The 20,622-nt window shown below is 33.4% G+C and overlaps 1 pseudogene; it reads left to right on the forward strand.

Annotated features, from left to right (window-relative positions):
• The first annotated feature begins 1,414 nt into the window (after window positions 1–1,414).
• LOC149191381 (OVARIAN TUMOR DOMAIN-containing deubiquitinating enzyme 6 pseudogene) overlaps window positions 1,415–20,622 on the forward strand; it is a 54,734-nt pseudogene continuing 35,526 nt past the window's right edge.

The raw sequence follows: 20,622 nt of genomic DNA on the forward strand, positions 1-20,622 counted from the left end.
TTCCTCTTAGTAACTCCATTTTGTTGAGGGGTATGTGGCACTGTAAATTGTTATAGAATCCCATTTCTTTTACAATATTGATTAAATTCTCTTGATTTATATTCTCTACCTCAATCAAATCTTAAAATTTTAATGCACTTGCTAATTTATTTTTCCATAGTATTTTTGAATTCTTTAAAGTACTCAAAAAAGTCACTCTTCTTTCTTATAAAATAAACTTATGTATACCTAGATATATCATCAAAAAAAATAAGAAATTACCATGCTCCACAAAAAGGTCTTGTTTGCATAGGTCCTAGTACATCAATATGAATCAGTTCAAGTATTTGTGTATTTGTGTATTTTCTGTTTATGGACAAGAAATTCTTCTCTGTGTTGTTGGCCAAGTGCAGATCATTCACATTCAACATGATCATTCTTCATAATAGGAAGAAGTTGAACCAATATTTTCTTTTGAAGTAACATTAAATCATTGTGATTTAAATATCCATACCTTAGATGCCATATTGTTGGAGATGTCAATGCCTGATGACTTGTATTGGTCACATAGAGCTTATACTATCCTCCAACTCTTGTATCCATGGAAATAACCTTATAGCGGTATTGGATGTCTTTAACAAAACAATGTGATTTAACAAATTCCACTTTTAAATCCTAGTCAAAAATATTAGAAACATAAATTCAATTCTTTTTTATACCAATAATATCCATCACATTATGGATCTATCTCTCTTGTCCATTAGGAAAATTCACAACTATTAGTCCATAACCTTAAACATTAACTGATGTGCTATCTACTCTACAAAAATAAGTTCCATCAATGTCCTCATAATATTCATCAAACAATCCTTATTACAAGCCATATGTAGTGATGCACTAGAATCAACTAACCATGCATCCATATCAAAAATCTCTGTTGACAATACAACATCAAAAACAAACAATATAATATTTTTAAATCTGTCACTTATTAAGGTGTCTTTTTCCACAAATTTACATTATGATTTGTTGGAATTGATGTGTGTTGCATTGTTGCAGATGTGTTATTGGTTGACATTGATGTCAACCTAGTTTCTTGGGTTGTGGTGAGTTGGCTATGGATGTGTATGTGTGGGTGTAGGTGGCTTGTGTATGGATGATGTGTAGATGGTCTTTGGCATGTCTACAACCTTAGACTAGCTTGGATATGTGATGATCTTCATGTTGTTGCATATAGGTGTTTGTGGATGCTGCAAGAGTAATAGTTGAGGAGCCTTGTTGATTAGGTCTCTATGTCTCGGTTAGGTCCAAATGTTGATGCTATGATACATAGGTATTTGATAGGATATAAAAGCATTATTAAATGCATGAGATGGTTGTACAAGTGTTGGAGCATGTGTGACATGTTGTAGAGCTGCATATTGATGGTAGAGTCATGGTGGAGCAGTTTGATGGCATAGGTGCTACTATGGTTGTTGGTTGGCATCCAAGTCAACTTAGTTTCACATATGATGATTCTAGTGATATGGTAGTGACATGGTGAAATGTTGCAGAGGTGTGAGTGACTTCCATAGGTCCTATAGAGGCTTGTCAAGGTCTTGAAGAAGTTTGATGAGGTTCTAAGATGAGGAAAGATGACTTTGACCATCCTCTTCCCTAATCACATGGATAATGACTCATAAGAGTGAATGAAAGTTTTTGATCACTAGGAAACAAGCCTGTGTGAGCGACATAATAGCTTGAGTCTAGTTTTTCTAGTGTTGTGGGTGAGATTGAGCTTTTTCATGAAAATTTCTCCACATTCCTACCACAAATCAACTAATTTTGGTATTTTGGTGAAGCTTATGGTCAAAATTTTCCAGAAAGAGGTCAAGGTAAGAATTCTGGTCTCTAGAAGATAATTAAAGTTGAAAATATCAAAAGGCTAGTAGATTAAGTAGTATGATTCAGTCAAGAATCCTATCTCAACCAAATCTAAAGCATGTGAAAGTAATTGTTGAGTGGTCCATAACCTATAGCATTTACTAAGTTAATCATCACAAAAAAATGATAAATAGAGAAAGGATTTGAGTCTATCTAGTTGGTTGATTTAGAGTGTGAGAGAATACCATTGTGACGGCATTGAGAGTGAGTAGAATTATGGTAGGTGCTTGTTTTGCAGTGTTTTTATTAGAATTGTGTATGTAGATTTCAAAGATGATTTGAAGAGAATTTCAGAATATTATGTGTTGTAGAGTGGAGAATAATTGGCAACTTGTGGTGTTTCTGAGAGCAGTGTTTTAGAGTGAGAATAAGTGAATAATTTACCTCCTCTAGCCCAGAGTTTTGATTGATATTTTATGTGTAGATAAATGGTTTTGTTGGGTTGCTCGTGTTGAGAGAATTAAGAACCCACTGTGAAATATTTTGAAATGTGGTTTGTATGGAAGTGAAGTCATGGAGGCTTCAAACTAGATAGTGATTTGGCCGATCAATAGAAGGAATACATTTCTCCATCCAATTAGTGTTGGATATTCCAGTGGGTGTTGGGAGAGGATCATTAATGGTGGGTGCTTCTAGTATATAGAATTTAGTAGATCCATGAGAGAAACACATTTGTTGTCTGATTGGTGCCAACATACTGTGAAGGAAGCCAAATATTTTGGCTTATAGTTGTAAGCTAATCCATGTAAATTTGTTCAAAAAATTAATAGAATAATTGATCATTGCAGCAAAAGTAGGGTGGTCTTCTCCCCAAGGGTTTCCAGTAGAAATGCATGTGTCTTCATGTGTGATTATTTGTGTTGATGTTTTCCATGATTATTATGCTTTGAATTTATTTTTCCTTTCATTTTTAAATAAGATAATATTGTGTATGTGTGTTTCAAATTGATAATCCTACAAAAAGATTTAAAATTGATATAAAGGCCATCACTATTGATTTTCCCCCGCCCCTGCTTCTTTTATAGAAATATTTAGAGCAATGCCGAGGTTTGCAACAATAATAACAATCATTGTTTCTCTTATCATGAATTAGAAACTTAGATTGTGACTTCTGTTTTTCTTGAAATTGCTTGCTTTGTTTTTCTCCCATGGCTTGCCTCCCTATGGTTATTTACCCTTGGCTACCAATGGCAAATCTTAACTACTAGAACCCAAATTAAAAAATTTCATCTACTCTTCCTCTTATAGAAGAATTATTTTCAATTCATCAAAGGTAGGGGGCTTCTCTATAGTTAAAAAACTTGAAACAAAAATTTGATAATATTGCACTAAGACATTTAATGTGATGGTGACCAAGTGCACTAAGACATTTAATGTGATGGTGACCAAGTGAGAATTGTAAACATTTTCACCGATATCTCCTAACTTATCACTTAGATGTTTCACTGGGGAAATGAAATTCCTTATATTTTCAGTTTCTTCAATTTTTATAGACAAAATCTTATTCAAATTTGATAATATTTCACTAAGACATTTAATGTGATGGTGACCAAGTGAGCATTATACACATTTTAACCAACATCTCGTAACTTATGACTTAGATCTTTGACTCGAGAATTGAAATTCCTTATATTTTCAGTTTCCTCAATTTTTATAGAGAAAATCTTATTCTTCAAAAATAATATCCAATTTGTATTTGTTGTTTCATGTAAACCCTTGAGCACATTCCACTATTCTTAGGATATCTTGCAATCTCTAATGTGAGGAATTATATTGTCCTTTATGTTCATACCCGATAACACCTTTGCTTTATGAAACAAAGAAGTCATAATAGATGGAATTTCACCTTAAAATTTACCTCCTATAGAAGAATAATAAAATAATAGTTAAAATTATAAAATAAGAGATATGAATTTTGTAGAAAAACTAATAAAATTGTTTTTCTTAATTATAATTTTGCCTTATCTCCTTATAGGTTTACTCAAATTTCAAGTGTAGAAACTTGTTGGATACAAAATTAAATTCCACATCCAATGATTACCCATTATACATACTTCTAAGAAGACCCACATTGACAAAAAAATTAGATACATCAAAAGGCATGTTCAACACACATTTTTAATGTATCTTCAATTTCTATTAATGTGGGCCTTCTCAGCAATATGCATAATGGGTACTCATTGGATGTGAAATTCAATTTCATGTCCAATGAGTGTCTACACTTGAAGTTTGAGGAAACCTATAAGGATATAGGCCAAGAATACAATTAAAAAAGTAGTTTTCTTCTTTCCGGCCAAAATATTTAAATGTAGCTATTTTTAAAACTAAATTATCTTGATTCATTTACATATTATGACATGTATATTACATGAAAATTTCATTGACACTTTCAGGTTGAAATTTCCTCTAATAGCAGTGGGTTTGGGCTCATCCCTACTCACAATTGACCACAAATTATAGCCCTCTAGAATTGTCAACAACTTGAAATTCTAGTTCACATAATTTTTTTGATCAATTTTAGTGCATTCATTCAAATAAGTATGAGCTAAAATATTTGACATTTTTAAATGTTCCAATCAAATGCACCAAATATCCCCAAAAAAAAATCATAACCAAATCTCTGCAATACTATAAATTTGGGCAAATATCGCACCCCACAGTGAGAACCCTCCAATATAATTCCTTTTTATAATCTCTTATTTCTATTTTTTCAGCAAGAAAAAATTAAAAACACACAAGGAACATATTTTCACCAAAAACAAAATTAGAATACCCAAATTTTCAGCATGTTTGAAATGGGTGGTGTGACCTTTAAAATAATTGTGACAAGGCGCATGTCCATGTATTATAAATATGAAAATATAATAATATTTCCTAGAAAGAAATACACGGTGGTTTAATTCAACTCAGGAGTTTTTTTGCTTTCACTCATTAAGGAGATTCTCTGCCTAATACAAAAAATAGTGCCATAATATCACATATGATAGCAGTTGCATTTGCGGCGACAACCTTGAAGTGGCGCTGACCTCAGGAGGATCTAAGGGGATCTCGTCAAATTTTGCACCAAAGAGTTTCAACAATTTCACAATTAGTAGGCCAATACATAGGTCCTTGGGGAATCGATAGGAACCCTGAACACTAATAAGGAAATTTTGTCACACTTAAATCCATTTAACATGTGAGATCTTGTCTTTTTCATATTTTTTCCACACTTTCAACAACTAAGAATACAAATGCGACCACTCAGATCTCATCCTCGTGGCTTTGATACCAAAATATAATAGTAGAGAGATGCAAAAAAATAATATATAATTAAAACCACATAGTCTCACAATATGTGATATCACACTCAATTATACCAATTCTTGATGCAACAATATATATATATGGAGACTCTTAGACAAACATTGGACATTATAGATTCTAAGAAATTGGATGTAATATATTAAAAGAAAAAATAGCACAAACAATAAAGAAACCAACCCATAACACTAACTATGAAGGAAACCAATTCAACAACCTATGAGTACAACTCATCATAGGACAACCCATGAGCTAGAAAAATCACAATTCTTAAACACTTCATTTCTACATTATTCTAACAATGTTCCCAACAAATTTGGATTTTATATAGTTACTACCTTAGATACTCTACCACCATAGAGAAAATTGTTCACCAACATAAGAAATTGTTGTAAGCATAATTGTGGATTTCGTTTATGGATTATTTCTGTTATTATGACAATATTATAGGAAATATTTTTATTTACATACTTAAAAAACTTATGATCATTCAAATTCATTGCCATGGAATCTTCATTTTCATTATGGAAATCTAAAGCCAATTTTCTCTTCAACTTGTTGATAAGAATGATATATTGAAGGAGTTGAACATCTTGACAGAAAATTCAACAGATGAGAAAGTAAGCACAGTGATGTCCACTTTAGATTTTCTTATATTGATGATTATTGTTCAATGTCAAACTTAAATACACATAGTCTTTTCACCATGATGTGATTTTTATAGTTTCCCATAACCAATCCTAAGTCAAAACAACATGCAGATCAAGATCCATAGATGAATGATTTTGAAGAAAGCTACAACAAAGTTGATGATGAAGAAGAATTCTTGATGAGACACATAATAAATGCTCATGTTTACTACATCTACACTCTGGAACACAACCCATGAGGCCCAAATAACACTAACATATATCGCTAATCCGTTAAACAATACTTGCAATTTTGATGAAACAATAGGGTATTGGAGCAGTTTAATATGTGGAAGCTACAAGAAACACACTAATTCCCTTTTTCATGTTTAGATATTGGAGTGGAAATTTATTTAACATGTCTGAAGCATAGCTAGAGTAGGTATAGATATGACAGAACTTTCCATTTCATAAATTTGTGCTCTCATACTTTTACAATCTTTGTCTGTATGCCATTAGTCTCAAGCAGAATTCTCTTGACATTATTACTACTCACTGGTTTTTGATTAATATAAGAATTAAGATGATGTTAGAGGCACTATGATATTGTGATTGCAAATTTTTGATTTCGCAATTCATTTTGATTTTTGTGTGCTCGGACCTCAATTTTCTGTAACCTAATATGGTAAAGATATACCAATTTTAACATTTGGATAATATTTTCTTTGCAAAAATCTAATTTTGAGTAGAAGTAAATTATGTTATCACTTAATTTATATGTTATTTATAATTTTATCATATGGACAAACTATGTTTTGTTGAAACAAAAAAACTTCTGGTTTACTTAGTGGACTACATTGTGGGAGAGGATGGACACACCATTAAATAAGTCTACAACATTTCATCCACAGACATATGGGTAGACATAAGTAGCCAATGAGACTTTGGTGCATCATTTGAGGGGTTTTAATAGAACTGTCTAAAGCCTTGGGATGAAAATATGGTATTTATACAACACTCTTATAATAGAGAAGTCCCTCTTCTAGCATTATGTCCCCATTAATTGAAACTTGTTTTGGATATTTGTAACCTTCACCTTTGGATATTGCATATGGGAAACAAGGAGGAGTGAGGGAGGATCTTATAGGGGATTCGTTAATAGTAGAAACATTATTGAGACTATTGGGGAGACCCTTATACAAGTACAAGAGAAACTGTCGAAGTCATAGGAAAAATATAAGGCTAGGCGTGATCAAGGAAAAACATAGAAGTCCTTGAACGTGAGAGAAAAAGTATGGTTCCGATTAAGCAATGGGTGGTTGTAGGGTCCTTGTAAGAAATTCAAGGCTCTATGATACAATCCTGTTGAAATACTAGAAAATGTGGCAAATAACATGTATATACTTAGTATACCCCCATACATGTACATTTACTAGTGGTTAACCTAGAGAATATGAAACTCTATGAGCCTTCCATGCTAGATCAGGAACACGAAGAAGAGCACCATATTATTAGGCATAGTTGAAAAAATGTATAGTGTTATACAATAGGTCTAAGAGTACAAGATAGGGGCAACATGTCCTTGGGAATATTAGGTTGAAAGCATAGCTTCCAAGCAAGGATAAATGATACACCCAAGGAAATATGCAAGAAAAAATTATTTGACTCATTCAATATAATATTTTAGCAACTAAGAGCCTCCTAAAAGTGGGAGGTGTGATACATGTTACCTCACTATGTTTTTTCATCTATCTTAATGCTTCTAGAATGGAAAGAGTAGACGAATATGCTAACTGGACCATTTTTGACAGTCGAGAGCTAGATTGGAAAATTAGAGTTTAAAACCTATCACGTGTAGTTTAATGCATCAAATGGTGATTTTTAAGAGAAAAAATGTCGACTTAGAAAAAACGTTTTTTATCCTATTCTATAACTAGATACCTTTCCAACGGCGCATGAATCACCTCAATTCAAATCCGCATGAAAAAATTATGCCTCTCAAAAGTTGACCTTACTATTTTTACCACCATAATTTGTGAGAATGCCACACCATCCCATATTATTCATTGTAAATGATATCCATGTGATCATGATGAATAATACTCTAAAAGGGTCCATATTGTAGCTCTAGTTAAGAGTTAAATGTGTCACACCTAACTAATAGTACATTATTAGGGTGTGATATAATCGACCCACTAGGAGGAAAGATGGTTCAGATCTACTAAAGTGTTTTTTGGTCCATGGATGAGTACAGTAGCAAAGAGGGATAGAGAGAGAGAAGAGATAGAGTATATTTTCACTGTAACAACCCATGGGCCACAAGCCTCACTTTTTTGTACTTGCATCCATTTGTCCATTAAGAGAAACAGAGTTGAAGAGGCTCACTTTTTAGTTTTTTTTTTATCCTAGAATGGTTTCCCATGATGTGTCTTGTGTTAATTTTGGTTTGTGAGGTTTTATTTCATTTTTCCCAATATTTGGCATAATCATAATTTGCATGCATGAACAACAAACAATAATTCCCAAATCTAGAAATTTAAGGAGAAATAAACAATCTTAGTGTGGATTTAACACTCTAACCATAATTTTTTCATATATGTTGTGACTAACTATCTAATGGAATATCCACGACATATTACAAATGATGAACTAGAGGAGAGGGGCTTACATTACCAAAAAAAAATTGTTAGTGGAGAGCTTTATGGTGGGCATCAAGAGTGATTACGTGAGGAGATGATAGGTTTTCTAGGGAATATAACTCAAGATTGAATATTTTTTATCAATATATAAATTATAGTGCTATAATGTTGATACACGAGGAGGACCAATTAGTCTTGTCATGGAATAAATCAATAGATACTCTATCAACAAGAGAAGGATATAAGGCACTCTTTTATGTGATTAGGGATGAAGAAAATAAATTGTGGTGGCCAATTATAAGGCAATGGGAATGTCCATTAAAAGAAATAATTATGTTTGGTTAGTTTTGGCTAATAAGGTTTTGACTTGTATAATGACCAAAAGTGGGGTTATGAGGGTCCCAATATGTATGTTATCTATGAGCATGATATAATCAGTGAATCATCTATTTGTCTTCTGTCTAATCGTTATTCAAGTGTCAAAATAAGTTCTCATATTATTGGGTTGTTTCTGTTTGTGGAATTATGATTATTTCAAGTAGAGCATGAGGCAATTGGTAGTTGTTTTTCATCATATATAATTTAAGTGTTATTGACATACAATACATGGGGACTATGGCTGAAAATGAAGTGATTGTCATTCTAAAGAGTTAGGAGATGCACAATTATGGTGGCTCATGCAATCCAATATGCTTATTGTAAATGATAAAATAAAGCTATGGTTTCAATAATCAACCCTAGGCATGAGCCACCTTTTAATTTAGCCTCTCGTTGGGGTTATTTCAATGGTACATGTTAAGGTGTGTAGGGTGATTGTGGTGCTAGTGTTGTTTTTCATTTTAGTCATAATCACTAATTTAGGCTCAATACTCGAGGTAGCATAGGCACTGATACTTGAACAAAGTTAGTGACAATTCGAACATTATTATAACTTTCCAAGGCCAAATGGTTTCATGGTCTACGTGTAGAAGGAAATTTGAAAGTAGTGATTGAGTTACTGAAGGGCTCAATGTGATGGGATAATCTTGTACTCTTTCATTCGAAATGTAGAATTCAGGGAGTACATGAAGCATTTGATTCAGTGATAATCCAACATCTCCATAGATAAATTATTTTTCAAGCAGATTGTCTTTCAAGGGAGGCCTTGGAAATAAAAAATGGGAATCTCCTCGGAAAGGAATTTGAAGTGGGGAATATGGTATTTTCATTCCAAGAAGTATTGATTTAATGCCTTTTTGCATGCAATGATGAGACATTTTTTTTGTGATACTATTATGGTTAAGAATTTACTTCTCATCTTCAATTTTTAATATTTTATATTTGGCTAAGTAGAAATGGATGACAATATGGAAGAGTTTTCTCTAAAATGAATTCTTTTTAGTAAAAATTACAATGCATATTGTCATTTTACTTTAAAATAACAACTATGTGGATTTTCTGGAAAGAAGAAATAAATCCGTATTGTAATATATTTCAAAAATGACCAATTTAAATTAATGGAACATTGTTACATAATGTACCTTGTTTTTTCTTATTTATATACAGACATACATGAGGTTATTGTGTTTTTGAGAATTATTTACATGTTATATTTTAATCAGAAGATGTTCCCATATATTAAAACTAAATATTTTATTCAATGTCACTAAACTTTATTCCATTCATAAGTTAATCCTTATTTTCATTATTTCCCACTGTAAATTTCTTTCCCTTAATATTGCTAATTTCTTCCTTCCATTATGTGATTCCCTTCCATAGCCTTGGCCAACAATATAGGAACTCTTTAAAAAGGTTGGGAATTCATATGTATCTATTGACCCCCTTTGGCATCATATATCTTATACACATTTATATAATTTTACACAACCATTAATACGTTCAAACTCTATAGACTATAAAAAATAATGAGCAGTATTTATGAATGGGTTATATGTTGAATTCATATTGGATTGTTTATGTAAAACTCATATTATGGTTTTAGCTTCATAATTACATCTTGGCACTCTTTAGCCCATGGAATTATATTGTCTGAATTACCTGACTAGCTTAATGTGTGTATGTTTTAGGGCTTTTTGGATGATTATAGCTATTACACATCACCTTGTCAATTCAGGAGGTCATGAAATGGATAAATAATGTTGGCATTATGATGCATATATTGTCCTTGATGGAAACTCACTTGTAATAAAACAAGTATATGGTAATTAGATGAATCTACAGGGCAGTTCAGAGGTGACAGAGTATTGGAATAGAATAACAAAATTATGGGACAAAGGTTTACATATCATAATCAAAAGATTGATAAAGGTGAATATTTGAAGATCTTTAAACAGTTTTGTCAAGGCCAGGTCACATATACACATAGGTACAAAGAAGCAAAGGCCCATACATGCTAACACACTAATTTAAGGATACCAAGGGTCCTTACCATGGTATTAGCTAAAAATATTGAAGGTAGTAATGGTTACTTGATCTCGTCCAAGATTTCCACTGACACTAGTGTAGTTTTGACTCATGGTATGGGCTAAAGCTATAGCTATATAAGGAGGTGAAGATAAAGGTGCTAAGTCTGCATGTGAAAGGGTTTTTTATGAATACTTGAATCTAAAGTATATTTTCATTGTAAGGGCCATAGTTGACACATAGATCTGAAATAATGATGCACTGATGAATACATAGATGGATTAGGATCATGAAACCTGAAATGACTTTCCATTGTATGATCTACTCATGGATTGACTAGATCTAAGTATTGATGCATGATTTCATCTCTGAATACTATGATCTTGGTATTTCTGAAGTTATGAAGAGATATGCAATTTTAGGTCAAACTTTATAGATCTGTATGCAAGTTGGTCTCAGTGAACTCACATATACACGTGGGGTTTATTTCTTCAAAGTCACATACATAAAGGAATGGTTTTTGTTCATAAATGACTGATCAACCTAATCAGTGTTGATGTATCTCTGTTTTTTGTCAATGATGTCGTCATTTTGATCTAGGGTGAGTGATAATGTCTCAAGTAGAACTGATTGAATGATGAAGTTGAATATGGTTACATGTTGATTGTGCCACAACATAGTGAGTAGATTCGGGTGCTTTACCTTTGTCTGTATCATCAGTTTTACCTTTCTGTTGGTTTCTTTGCTGCTCAATTTTGTCCCATGGTAGCTTGCACGTAGAGCCATCATGTGATCCATTTCTTTTCCAGCGTATGCAGTCCAAATCTTCCTTTTCTCCTTGAGAGTGTTTGCCCCACCACCTCTGAAATATCTTCCTCTTCCTCTTCGACCACCTCTTCCTCTGGAAAAATATTTAGCAGGATTATTTTCTTTATGAGCAAGGCACACGGCCTCTTCAGAAGATTCAGGGGCTATCTTCTTTCCAAAAGCTTTCTCTCTTTCAACAAACTTTTTCACAAGAGAGTCAAAGGTGATATCTTTGAGATTTCCATTTGCTTGCGATGAATCAAGATAATTGGAGTAAGTAGGATAAATTTCCTTGAGAAAAGTGATAAGAGGAATATCCAATTCAACCTTAGTGGATTTGATATCATGAATTATAGACTTTACTTCTGTTGCAAGAGCAAGAGGATCATTATTTTGCAGTTCAAGGGTGAAGAGTTTAATCATGAGTTGAACAACTTCAAGTGCAGAATGTGAGTCATAGAGTTCTTTCAGCTTTTGTAAGGCTTCAAAGGCAGTTGAAAATGGCGAAATATGGCGACTCACCTCTTCATTTACAGATGCTGCTATTAATGCATAAGCTTTGTTGTTCTTGTTTTCCAAAATGATGAGCTCTTTGTCTGAGGTAGGTTGTTTTGGTTCTTTGTCTCCGTCTCTGACACACACTCCTTTCCCTAACTCATTGAAAATGAGGGTGTGTTTTATCATCCGGGACCACTCACAATATCTCTCCTTTCCAGTGATAACTATTCCCACAATAGATATGATTGAATGCATACTGTAAAAAATACTTCTGTTAGCAAAAATCTGTGTACTGTAAAAATGCTTTTGCGAATAGAAAAATACTTCTGCCAATACACAGTAAAATTGTACTTCTGGTGGTAATTTTTTTTTTTTAAATTACAATTCAAAGAGGCATTGTTATGACAGTACTATATTGAAATATAGTACTATAATGAAAAAACATAGAGTATTGAAACACAGTACTATTGTGCACATGGTCTCATGTATAGCCATTACAAGATATTACACCAATGCATGAATAGTGTAACCATGGACTTTCAAAATACTTTTTTTTTCAGCACATAACATACCACTCAAACACACCATTTATGCCCTTCAATGCACCCTCACGGTGTTCCCACATGTTGCACTCTTCAATTAAAGGTTGAGAGGCATTACACTGTGTTAAAACACTAAAGAATTTAAATCAGTCACCTTGATTAACTCCTCAATTAAAATATTCCTCTGGCCACCAGCACCGACCCCTTCTGTTTTGAAATGTCAATGAAAGACAGTCGATACATCTTCAACAAAACCGGACTAAAAACACTTCAAACAAGCAAGCAGACTTGTGTGAAGCGTTGTTGTATAATACCATGTCAAACAGGAAAATGCATAACATAATGGAACGAAGGTCTCGTGGAGTAGAAAGTCTTGGTTCAGTTAATGTAATGCGTTGTAGCAGTTCTGGGTTCAGTTCATGTAACGCACAAGCTCATGATGTCCCATGAACTCTACCGGAACCAGCAAACTATTTGGTTTCATGCATAGTTCTATGTCCCATGAATACCAAGAGATCATCAAGGAATGCAGCAAGAGGTCTCACCATGCAAACTATTTTCAAAGGAGAGAGAATGGTGACACCAGTGAGCCACTAGAGGAGCAGCGTATGGAGGGAGCAACGTTCAGATGTTTATGTGCAGCGAGAATAATGGTGAATAGCAGGTGGAGCAGCGTATGGAGGGAGCGACATTCAGATGTTTATGATCAGCAAGAATAATGATGAATAGCAGGTGGAGGAATAGGCTCTGAAACCTACCACAGATTATATGAGAGTTGGATGCACATTAGATCAAGGGGCAACGTATATATGGGAAACTGAATTCAGGCAGATAGGGAGGTGTGAATTCTACAAAACAGGCAGAACATAGGCAGAAATGACACTAAGAGTTACACAAAACCTAATTTTGGGAGCTAGCTCTGATACCATGTTAGGCCAGGCAGTAACTCCTCAAAGCAAAATTGATTCGTATATTTATTCCTTCAGGTTGGTCTTCATTATATACATGAGGGAGAGATTGTTCACTTCATCTCCCGATGACTGTTCACATTACTTATTTATTTATTTACATTTTGTTCACCCAATCTTGATGATGAGGTGTCAACAATATTAAAGCAGGTGGTTCTAGTGTGAAACATTATGAAATGTGGTCCACAGACGTTGCTGAGGGTTGGAGCCTTTAGTGAGTAAGTCGAAGCTTCCTTGCAGTAGTAGCTGGTAATTATATCAAGGGTTGGAGCTCCCTTCCAATAGGAGCTGGATAATGCATGGAGGTTGTAGCCTTCAACAGGTGGGTGCCTACATACTAGCATGTGTTTGCACTAGTACAATAATGTAAGCTGTTTTTTATATTAATAAGTTTGAAGACTAAGACGAGAAAAATGGTGGATTTCTCCCACATTGGGTTTCCACCTTAAAACCTGGTACGGATGTGTGTTTCTTATGTGTGATAATTGATTCTATTCTTACTTCACCTGATTACTTCTTATCAAATTCCTAATAAATATCTTACGTTCTGGTTTAATTTTAACAGATAAAGAATTAGTTGTTTTACAAGTTTACTAAGCATCCACTAGTTTCTTTTACAACAATCACATACACACATGATATGGATTCAATAAATTCATTGACATATTTTAGAAAACAAAATTCATTATTGTGAGTTTTTGAAATACTCATTTAGCTCTCTCCCAGTATTTTTACTAAGAATTGGAATGAAGGTAGGTCCTTTAAAAGAAGCTTGATTCCTTGCAAAAGTATATCCTTGAGCAATCAAGACAGAACGACATCTATCAAACCACCAATCTTCAACATAAATAATTTAATATATTGGAATATAAGAGCCAGATCGTATCTTCAATCCCTTGGAGCAGATGTTTGGGAAATTGTGGAAGGACATTAGAAATATCCACCAAGAGCTCCCACAGATGCAGCAAAAAAGAAGAAGACATATGAAACCAATGCCAAAACTGTCAATGAATTATTGGGAAGTCTAGCAGAATCATAATTTGTCAAAATTATATAGTTAAACACAACAAAATAAATATGGGACAGAATCATTCAAAGCTATGAAGGTGATACCAAGGTAAAAAATGCTAAACTCCACACTCTTGGAATTCAATATGAAACTCCCAGAATGCATAATGATGAAATTATTGCTAGTTTCTTTCTACATATAGATGAGATTGTAAATCACATGAAAAATCTAGGTGAAGAAATAAAGGATAACACTTTAGTAGAGAAAATCTTAAGATCTCTAACTCCTAAATTCGAGTCAAACGTGTCTTCCATCGAAGAGAAGCAGGATCTATAGACTCTTACCATTGTTTAACTTCACAGGATCCTGATTTCTTTTGAAATGAGGAAAGGAATTCCCTTAGAAGTCATAGAATTCGCATTTAAAGCATCTGCAAAAGGAAAATAAATGGAAGAACACAATCAATCTAGATATATATCATAAGAAGATGAGGTGAAATTTGTAAATAAAATTCAATTGGGCACTAGAAAGTTCAGGGGTAAGATTCCCTTCAATTTTTTTGCTTGTAGTATAGTTGGTCATTATGTTGCTAAATGTCCTCATAAAGACAACCATGACAAAGGGAAGGATACTGCAAAACGTAGTAGGAGATGATTTGACAATAGAAGAAGTTATTATAATCATGAAGATGGTGATGGCTTGTCAAATAGTGAAGAAGGAGAATCTGATCAAGATCTTAAATTACTCATGGATTTTGAGAAAAATACTAATGAGTCTAACGATAAATCTATGGATGCTTTAGAGGAAAAATATTTCTTTGAAGAAATTACTCCACTCAATTTTTTCTTGGAAGAAAAAAAGGTAGCCATAGATACATTGAAGCATCAACTCGTAGAAAAGGAAAAGAATAATGAGAAGTTAGAATGTGAAGTAGTAAGTATCAGAAAGGAACATGAGAAAATAAAAACTTTGAATCTTAGATTTTCTAAAGGATCTGAAACTTTAGAAGAAATTATCAATGTACAACGCTATCCTCTTATGAAGATAGGTCTTGGATACATTGGAGATACATCTCAAATACAAAAGTCTTCAGCCACCACTAGAAGCTATCTGAATGCGACAAAAACTAGTCAACAAAGCTTCAGTCCTCAACAAAAGAATAAAGGCATTCGACAGGTAAATCATGTTCTCCCTAATGCAAGGATTAAAAAAACCAGAAGCACTAGTCAAGATGTAAACATCACCAGAAGATTCTATGATCACAAAAATTTCTTCTTTGATCGACAATGCTTCTCATGTCATAATTTTGTTCATAAGGTTGCTCAATGTGTTGCATACAAAACCATCATGAATAGAGAAGACATAAAACAAAAAATGAGACAAGAGTTAAGAAGAACAATTATAATAATTTCTCACCTTTTAAAAATGAAATTGAATGCTCATTTTAGAATAACTTTGGACATGAAGAATCTGAATGCAGGAGAAAATTACTACCAACATCTCAAAAAGATTAAATATCAACAATTTCTAAGGTATGGAAAAGGAAGGAGTTATAGTCTGAAAGTTGTGGCATAGGATTGTTTGCATAAGGACAAGAAAACCAATGGTACATTGATAGCGAATGCTCAAAACACATGACAGGTGATAAAGATAAACTTACTTCATATAATGCTTTAGAAAAGGAAAAGAATGTCACTTTCGAAAATGACTCACCTGCTGTCATTAAGGGTAAAGGTTATGTTTTTATAAAAGAAAAGGTTAAAGACGGTAATTTTATGTATGTTTATGGATTAAATCATAACTTGTTGAGTGTTAGTAAAATGTGTGACCAAGGAAATGAGGTGGTATTCTGATCAAAATAATGTGTGGTTCGTGAACTTGACATAGGAAAGACCACAATAAAAGTAAAAAGAACCCCGGGCAATTTGTATATATTGAAAGGTGGTCAAGAACAATGTTATCTAGGTAAGGCAAAGGAAAACATGATATGGCATAGAAGGGTGGGACATCTAAGCTTCTCTCAAATAAGGAAATCAAGCAGGATGAAAGTTGTTTGTGATCTATCTGACATCACCCTACCAGAAAGTACCATATGTAAGTCATGTCAATTCAATAAGAAAACAAGAGTTGAATTTAATTTCAAAGATGCATTAGCAGGTAAGCTTCTTGAACTTATACATTCTAATTTGTGTGGACCAGTAAGGAAAAATTCACCTTGTGGAGAACAATACTATATCTTATCCATTGATGACTTTTCTAGAATCTGCTTGATCGGTTTATTGAAACACAAAGATGAAGAATTTGATAAAATTAAAGTCTTCAAAGAATTAGTTGAAAATGAATTAGATATAAAAATCAAATTTCTCAGATCTAACTGAGGAGGAGAATACATATTAGATGAATTCCTTTATTTCTGTGAAGACTATGTCATAAAAAGATAATTTTTTGTAGCTAAGACTCCTCAACAAAATGACGTGGCAGAAAGAATTGATAGAACTATTAAAAAATGGTTGGTGCTATGCTTGATGAGTTTGGAACTCCTCACACCTTCTAGGGTGAACTGCACATACCACAGTAAATATTCTCAACAAGGCTCATGTTCGTGTGAATAGTGATAAAACCCCATATGAACTTTGGTATGGCAAGCATCCAACTAGAAATCATTTTAGAGATGTTGGAAGAAATTTTTTCATAAAAAATAATGATGAAAAACCTGGTAAGTTTGAATCTAGAGAAGATGAAGTAATACTTCTTGGTTACTCGTATAGAAGAAAAGGATATAAATGTTACAATAAGAGACTTTAGAAATTTTTTGAATGCATTGACGTTGTGATGAATGAAGCATGAAAAGATCCCAAAAAAGTAACATTAGCAAAAGAGGATAATGATGATGAGTTCTTTCCCACATCAAATTGCAATGATATAGAAGAAGAAACTAATCAAGCAGAAGAAGAAGACACATCAGACAAAGAAAAGGACACATCCAAGTATGTTCAAAAGAATCATCTAGAATCTCAATTTCTAGGAGAAAATGAATTCTGGGTTCAAATAAGAAGAACCCTTGTACGGTCTCCTAGTTATATAGCTTTAGTATCCACCATTGAACCACAAAATGTAAATCAAGCTAGTAAATATTAATGTTGGGTTAAGGCCATGAATGAAGAACTTGATCAAATTGAAAAGAAGGATACTTGGGAATTGGTTCTAAGACCTCGTGATAAAAATTTTGTTGGCACAAAATGGATATTCAAAAATAAGTTGAATGAAAATGGAGAGATCATTAGGAACAAAGCTAGACTTGTTTGTAAAGGTTATGCTCAACAATAAGGTATAGAAGTTGAATAAACATTTGCACCAATAGCCAAACTTAAAGCCATAAGAATGTTTCTTGCATTATCAAGTTTTCAACATTTCAAATTTTATCAAATGGATGTAAAATATGCTTTCCTTAATGGGGATCCAAAGAAGAAGTATATATTAAACAACCAGAAGGATTCATTTTGGGGAATGATGAAAACCTTGTATGAAAACTCAAAAAGGATTTATATGGGCTAAAACAAGCTCCGCAGGCATGGTATTATTATCTTGACAAATATCTTCAATAGCAAGGTTTCATGAAAGGATCCAGAGACAACAATTTGTACACAACAATTGAGGGTGATAAACTTCTAATTATTGTTGTTTACATTGATGATATCATCTTTGGCAGTAATGAAGAATCTATTATTCAAAACTTTGTTTCTGTTATGAAAAAAGAATTTTAAATGTCTTTACTTAGGGAATGAACCTATTTTCTTAGTCTACAAGTGTAATAAGAAAAAGATGACATCTTTCTCTGACAAACAAAATATCTTAAACAGATTATGAAGAAGTATGGGATGGAAGATTGCAAAATTATATGTAATCCCATGATGATAGGATGTAGCCTCAGTTCTAATGATGATTCTCCCTTAGTAAACTAATGAAAGTACAGGTCTGTGATTGGAAGCCTACTTTATCTAATAGTTATTAGACCAGATGTCATGCATGTAATTGGGATTGCTAGACGGTTCCAACCCTATCGAAAGGAATCACATCTTCAAGTAGTAAAGATAATATTCAAATATCTCCAAGGAACCAAAGACTTTTGTCTAGGGTATCCTAAAGATGAAGATCTTACCCTTCATGCATACACATATGGGGATTGGGTTGGAAATGTTGATCACCAAAGAAGGACCAGTGGACGTGCATTTTACATGGGGCTCCAATTGGTATCTTATTTCCACAAGAAGCAAAGTTCCATTGCCTTATCTAAAATGAAAGAAGAATATGTGGCAGTTGCTGCTTGTTACACACAACTTCTCTAGATGATGAAAACATTACAAGATATGCAAATCAAATGTTCTCCACAAATCTCCATCCTATGTGATAATACAAGTGTTATTAGTATTTCAAAAGATATTGTTATGTACTCCAAGACTAAGCATATTCCTATTAAGTATCACTTTATATGAGATTAAGTGCTTGAGAAAAGTTTAAATTGGAGTATGTTCCCTCCAAAGAACAAGTTATTGATATATTTACTAAGAATCTTCCGAGAGAAGCATTTGAATATCAGATAGAAACTAGGAGTTGTCTCTGCCTCATTTTGTTAATCTAGTCTTCTTTGCCTACATGTGAAAATTTAGAAGGTTGCTTTCTATATGCGGGTTTCATGAAGTATAGTCGCATATATACGTGAGTTTCTTTGTAGATAGTGACGTATGTTTTTCTATGAAGAAAAATAGTGGGATAGACTCAAGATCAGCCTCTAACATGCTACTGACAGCTATGATTTGATTTTTCTTTGTCTAGTGTTGATGGGTACAGTCTGCTGATATGGTATTGAGTTATGTTTTTCACATTGATATTTATCTGATTGATGAATATTCTTTGATGAATGAGTCATTGAAAACGAACCAATAGCACATGTTTAGGGGAGCATTAACCTTTCAGAATATAATGTATTGTTGGCATTATGGTCGGTGAATTATGCTACTATTAACATATTTTGGTCTGAGTTATTAATGTCATATATGTAATTTGATGTAAAGGTCATGTGGAGACCTATGATGTAATAATTTTCATATTCATTCATGTATGGACTTTTGAGGTCATGTCAAATATGTAATGCCACTTGGTTGGGTGGTAGTGTCAAAAATGTAATCCGACTTGGTTAGGTGGTTGATTCAAATATGTATCGCCACCTGGTTAGGCGATTGATGTAAGTATGAGTCCTTGGTGATAGGAACATTATATCCAGATGAGTTATAGAGCCATGTTCTTCATTTGAAAATATTTCTAAAGATTCAGCATGTTCTCAGGGGGAGTATGGACAATATAGTGCAAATCAGATCCAAAGGGGGAGATTTGGTCTATATCCAGATGAGTTATAGAGCCATGTTCTTCATTTGAAAATCTTTCTGAAGATTCAGCATGTGCTCAGGGGGAGTATGGATAGTATAGTGCAAATCAGATCCAAAGGGAGAGATTTGGTCTGCCCTTTACCCTTGATGTGAAAGGGGGATAGTATATTTTTGTTTCAATAATGGTTATTTGATGTATCTAATAGGTCTTTATAGGTTGAGATGATCAACACCAACATGGTTTCCATCACATACAAAGGGGTAGATTGTTGGTATTATGACGCATGTGTTGTCCTTGATGAAAAATCACTTGTAACAGAACAAGTATATGGTAACTAGATGAACCTACAGGTCAGTTCATAGGTGATTGAGTGATGGAACATAATATCAGAATGATGGGACAAAGGTTTACATATCATAGTCATACGTTTGATAAAGGTGAATATTTGAAGATCTATATGCAAGTTTGTCAAGGCCAAGTTGCATATACACACAGGTACAAATAAGAAAAGTCACGTACATGCTGGAACACTAATTC

This window comes from Pinus tabuliformis, chromosome 2_2 (assembly GCF_031772625.1).
Source record: "Pinus tabuliformis cultivar Carrire ecotype Pingquan chromosome 2_2, CPIR1, whole genome shotgun sequence".
NCBI lineage: Eukaryota > Viridiplantae > Streptophyta > Pinopsida > Pinales > Pinaceae > Pinus > Pinus tabuliformis.